We start from the raw sequence: 6,583 nt of genomic DNA on the forward strand, positions 1-6,583 counted from the left end.
TGGAACTCACTCTGTAGACCAGGCTGGCCTCGAACTCAGAAATCCGCCTGCCTCTGCCTCCCAAGTGCTGGGATTAAAGGCGTGCGCCACCATGCCCGGCCAGCAGTGCACTTATACATAAACACACATATATGCACACAAACTAAGTTAAAATGTAATTTAAGAAGGGAGGGTGTGGAGAGACGGCTCAGTGGTTATTAGCACTGGCTGCTCTTCCAGAGGACCTGGGTTCAATGCCCAGCACCCACACGGCAGATAACAGCTGTCTGTAAGTCCAGTTCTAACGGATCTGACGCCCTCACACAGACATACGGGCAAAACACTGATCGATGCACATGAAATAAAAATAAATAATTAAAACAAAACAACAGCGATAAAAACCCAAGCAAAAAACCAATTGGGAAAAAACTTTAGCACCTAGATCCAGGAAAGAACTACTAGACGCAGCCCTAAGGCATGATCCCTAAAGGGAAGAATTAACAACCTGTACTTCATTAAAATTCAAAGCCTATGTTTTGCCGAAGACTAAGAAACAGTCGTAGCTACAAACTGAGAGAAAACACCTACAACCTACACAGCTGACTAAAGGACTAGAATTTAAACACACAAAATGAAAACTCAGCAAAAAATAAAAAAAAAAATCAATAGCATTAGGAAATGGCAGGTGGAGCGATGATTCAGTGCCTGTTCTGCTAAAGGACCAGAGTCCAGTTCCCAGCACCCACATAGGTAGCTCACAGCCACCTGTAATTCCAGCTCCTTCTGGTTTCCTCTGGCAACTGCATGTGCATCCATTATAGATACAGATAAACACACATGCATGTAAAGACATTTCTTTTTTGAACCTTGAGAAAGAATATGGGGGAAAGTCATGAAAAGATTTCACTGACAAGGAAATGCCAAGGGTAAATGAATACACGAAGAGATAATGCAATACCATTAGCCGTTTGAGAGATGCAGTGGACATCTGTGTGTGGAAGGAAGGCTGCACACCTGTCGGGTGGGCAGCCCTAAAGCAGTGATGGAGAACACAGACTGAATGCTGCAGGGAAAGATGTGAAGTGGGTTAGTCACCCTGGAAAGCATATTTGCAGCTCCTCAGGCAACTCCCAGGGGACCCAGAGATTGTACTCCTGGGCAGGATTTCAGAGATTGTAACCGATCTGCACATTTAAGACACATGCACAAACGTCTGAAGCAGCTTTTTCATAGCAGCCCCAAGTGGAAACAGCCAAATGTTCAGCAGGGTGAACAGTCAGTGTCTTAGTTAGGGTGTTATTGCTGTGAAGAGACACTGTGACCAAGGCAGCCCTCCCCTCCCCAGTTTTTTAAAATGAAACCTCTAAGTTTCTTAGGCTTCTTGTCTTTTTTTTTCTTTTAAGATCTATCTATCTATCTATCTATCTATCTATCTATCTATCTATCTATCTATCTAATGTATTTGAGTACACTGTCGCTGTCTTCAGACACACCAGAAGAGGGCATCAGATGGTTGTGAGCCACCATGTGGTTGCTGGGTATTGAACTTGGAACCTCTGAAAGAGTAGTCAGTGCCCTTAATCTCTGAGCCATCTCTCCAGCCCCCAAGACAACTCTTATAAAGGCAAGCATCTAACTGGGGCTGGCGTACAGTTTCAGAGGTTCAGCTCATTATCATCATGGCAGGAAGCACGGCAGTGTACAGGCAGACATGGTGCTGGAGAAGGACCTGAGAGTTCTACATCTTCATCCGAAGGCAGCCAGACGGAGAGTGGCTCTCTCAGGCAGCCAGGAGGGCACTCTTCCATACTGGGTAATGCTTGAGCACAGGACCTCAAAGCCTACCCCTACAGTGAGTGACACACTTCCTCCAACAAGGCCACTCCTATCCCCACTAGGACACACCTCCTCCTAAAAGCGCCATTCCCTGTGGGCCAAGCATTCAAACACATGATTGTATGGGGGCCAAACCTATTCAGACCACCACAGTTAGGTAAGCTGTGCTGAGCACAAGCCACGGAATATTACTCGGCCAGCCCTCAGAAAGCACACACTGGGTGCCTGCAACTGCCTGACTGAATGAAACCCCAAGAATAATGCTGAGTGAAAAAAGGTCATTCCAAACTACAGGGTGGTAACCACACCTACAATCCCACCAATCAGAAAGCAGAGGCAGGAGGATTGATTATGTATAAGTTTGAAGCCAAACTAGTGTACATAGGAAGTTCCAAGCTAGCCTGGGTAACATAGCCAGACCTTGATTAAAAGAGAGAGAGAGAGAGAGAGAGAGAGAGAGAGAGAGAGAGAGAGAGAGAGAGAGAGAGAGAGAGGAGAAGAGAAGAGAAGAGAAGAGAAGAGAAGAGAAGAGAAGAGAAGAGAGAGAAGAGAAGAAAATAGAAAAAAAAAAAGCGCCATTCCCCGAAGAAGCTGCTGTACTATAGGGTTCCACTAATATAATATTACTGGCCAGGCACTACAGTGGTGGTGCACACTAATTCCAGCACTATGGGAGGCAGATCTTTGACCAGCCTGTTCTATAGAGCAAGTTCTAGGACAGCCAGAGCTATAAAGAGAAACCCTGGCCGGGCAGTGGTGACACCCTTCTTTAATCCCAGCACTTGGGAGGCAGAGGCAAACAGATCTCTGAGTTCGAGGCCACCCTGGTCTAGAGTGAGTTCCAGGACAGCCAGGGCTACACAGAGAAACAAAACAAGAAACCTTGCCATGAAAACCCTGGGATCAGGCTGTTGGGGTGCCTTCTAAGTGTTTCTACAGTCCTGCCCTCTGGTGGCTCCATCCCCAACAGGAGGAAATTCCCAGCTCCAGGGGACCTGACTCAGCCCTGACACCAGGGTGTTTTCCAGGCTTCTAAGCAGGCACTCTCTCCTTGGAGCTGCACCCCGACTGCCACACCTCCATCTCCATCGTCAGACAGAGCCTATGCTTCGTTGCTGTTTCAGGGCCCTGTATCTTAGCAGTGTCCTGCACAAAGAAGCCAGGGCAGGAAGGGATGATTATCACCAAGAAGGAATTTGAGGTGGGAAGGTGGAATCTGGGCCTAAGTGTTTACTCTTCAGAGCTTCCTGAGACCAGCAGACACCATCTTTTACTTCTGTGTGCATGTGTGTGCATGTGTGTGCATGTGTGTGCATGTGTGTGCATGTGTGCATGTCTGTGTGTGTATGTGTTCCACTACATTTCATTAGGATTGCTTGCAGGAGAATTTATTTACTGGGAGTTTATTTACTGGAGCAAGTGATGTATTCTCTCGCCCTCTATTTAAACCCTAAACCTCATGTTAGCTCCTGATGTATGTGTCACCAGGCTTCTTCATTTGTCCCTCTTTCCAAAGTAGTCACCCTGGAAAAATCTTTCGCTGCATTTCCCTGTTGTCTATTATTATTATTATTATTATTATTATTATTATTATTATTTACTTTATGTGTATGGCTGTTTTGGTCTCATATATGTCTGTTCACCTTGTGCATGCCTGGTGCCCGCAGAGCCAGAATAGAACCATTGGATCCCCTAGAGATGGATGGGTGTGAGCCACCATCTGATATGGTGATATCAGAATCTCCCCCAGGTCCTCTGGAAAAGCAGCCAGTGCCTCTAACCACTGAGCTATCTCTGGAGCATCTCACATGTTTGTTTCATCGGAGTACTGAGGAGAGTGGCCAGGTTGACCTTGCCACGGCTTCCAGGACCAGCCTCATTACATACTGAACTCTTTGGTGGCCAGCTTGCTGTCATTTGCTGGCTTCTCAAGCAGACTAAATGTGTGTTTTTCAATGGCTTCTGTATAATTTGAGGTCAGGCACTTATGTGTGAATGTAGTGTACTTGCGCTGCAAATGCCCTTTCATTCTATTGCAGTTTATAGGAAAGGACCACAGCTCCTTCCTGCCCATACTGTTCCCTGACACAGAGCAGCCACTCTGGAACCCTGAGTTTCTGGGTGTAGGTGTGACGTACCTTCAGGAAACAAAGGCAGGCAAAGTTGTCAAAGGTCAAATCGTACAAGCAGGGGATACCCATAGTTGAGTTTGAGTTTTTGTGTCATCCCAGGGTAGAATGGGGACCTGTGTGCCCAGAGACAGCTGAGAAACTAGCTTTATGCTACCAGGAGATGCCCAACCAAGCCAAAGGAAGCAGAAAGTAGGCATTTGTAATGACTGGTAATGATGCTTATATATAGGACTCAGAACACTGGGAGATCACTCTGGCTGCTTGACATCAGGGCAGGTCTTTGGCAGCTCGGGTGGGGACTTATGAGTGGTTTAAGAACGCACTTCTTCCTCAGATGAACTTGCCAGAAAACTGACTTCAGTAATAACCACACCAGTCATATTCTCCCAAGATGCTGGATGAGGCTAGGAGAGAAAACGGATGTGGTGAATTAATCTTCAGACTTCCAGAGCATAGCATCCAACTTTCCAGGCTGTGCTCTCGAGTCCTGATACTACAGGGCACATGAAGACCCACCCCTCCCCTCACTCCTCCCTAACCCTGGCTCCAGAACACAGTTCCAAATCATGGCTCCACATGACATAAAGCAGAGAAGGTACTGTGTCTTCTGTGCTCTGCATAGGGCTTTGCCCTGGGTTTGGCGTTACTTACAGGTCTCAGATGGTCCCTGACTCCAAGTACCTCAGGACCTCAGGGGGCATCAAAGAGGGACAGCTAATTAAAAGGCAAGGGTGCAGAGAAGACAGTTCCCTGAGAGAAAGGGTTGAGAGGAAGTGACTAATACCCTGAAGAGCAGGCAGAGATAGCTGGGCTTGGCGTGCTGGGGGAGGGGAGTGTGGTGCGAACCCAACCAGGAAGCAGGCTGGGCTGTGGCCTGGAGGTGACAGAACATGATCCTTAGGGAACTCAAAATAGTTCAAGGTGGCTGGACATGCTGGGGCAACACGCGAGGCGGGAGCCATCCGCTGGAGGAAGCTTTGCCAAAGCCAAGTTCAAGAGAAACTTGGCACAGTACGGGTAGCCCCTGGGCCTCAGAGGTCTAATGTGGGAAGTGTCAGGGCTCTCCAGTTTCCTCAAGAGCAAGCTCTCTCTCCCTCACCCTCCTCAGCCAGGCACAGAAAAAGGTCCTGTTCTGAAAACTCTTCCCACACACTCTCACCCGTTCGGATCGATTAAACATTGATTGATCAGCCAACCAGAAAGAAGCCGCAGGAAGCACCAGAAACTACCACTGAAACGCAAGATCACGAGTCGGGTGAATTGCCTCCTCGAGGTGTTCAGTGCTGGAACACTTGCCCAGCATGGCAGGGTGCTGGGCCTCACCCGCAGAAAAGCAGGGACGCAGACAAGCAAAACCCTTTACTGTTTACTGTGAGTGTGGGTTGAGACAGGGTCTTTTGTAGGGATGTGTTTTCATTGTAGGCTTTTCTCCTCTCCTTCCTCCTCCTCTTTTACTTCTTTTTTGGCTTTTCAAGACAGAGCTTCTCTGTGAGGTCCAGGCTGCCCTGGAACTCACTCTGTAGACCAGGCTGGCCTTAAACTCAGAGATTCACCTGCCTCTGCCTCCCAAGTGCTAGGATTAAAGGTGTGCACCTCCACCAATCAGCTTCTCCCTTTTTTTTGAGGCAAGGTCTCTCTTTATGTAGCTCTGGCCTGCAACTATGTAGACCAGACTGGTTTAGAACTCACAGGGACCTGCCTGCTTCTGCCTCCTAAATTCTAGGATTAGAGGCATATGCTACCACCTCCAGCTTAATTTTTTTTTTATTTGGTCACAGAATATGTAACATTACCATGATTTTTATTTCTCTTTTTCTTTCTTTTTCTTAAATCTCATTCTTTCTTCAGTTAGACACAGTGGCACATGGTAGTGAGCCTGGCACTTAAGGCGGATCCAGGAGCTCATGGCCATGTTCAGCTGTGTGGCAGTCTGGGCTACATGAGGCCCTTTCTCAGGACAAGAACAAACCCACAACAATAAAGAAACGCTAGAATAACTGCTCCCCTGGCTGACGTGGAACTCACCGTGTGGCGGCAATGTCAACGAGTGCTGTGGTTATAGGCTGGAGCCATCATGCTTGGCCGACATTGCTTTCTTTAGACAAAAGTGACTGAGTTTCTTTAGTGCCATATTTCCTATTCTCAGTGATCAGTGTTGCTCTGCCAACTAAAGTTGAGGCAGTAGGTCTCTGCCAGCTGCTGCAGCACACCAATGTCCTGTCTAGCCATGAGTCCGGCTTCTAGTTCCTTCTTGCTCACTCTGCAGCAACGGGCCTTCCATGTTGACTTGCCCTCTCTGGGACACTCGCCTGTTCTCTGTGGGTGTTGTCTGCTCTCTGCTTCCTCTGCTCTGACCACCCCACCCCCTCTCCGTCCTGCTTTCTCCATCTCCAGTTGGGCTCATCCTCAGCCTTTATCCCTAGGGGTGGCTTCCAGAGCTCCCTCCCTCTCAGTCAGGTTCAGATGTGTTTCTTCCTGTCTTGTGGGTACTTTGAACTACATGTTTATTCCAATGTGTTCAAACCCTCTATTCTGGCCGGGCGGTGGTGGCACACACCTTTAATCCCAGCACTTGGGAGGCAGAGGCAGGCGGATTTCTGAGTTCGAGGCCAGCCTGGTCTACAGAGTGAGTTCCA

This window comes from Mus caroli, chromosome 4 (genome assembly GCF_900094665.2).
Source record: "Mus caroli chromosome 4, CAROLI_EIJ_v1.1, whole genome shotgun sequence".
Classification (NCBI taxonomy): domain Eukaryota; kingdom Metazoa; phylum Chordata; class Mammalia; order Rodentia; family Muridae; genus Mus; species Mus caroli.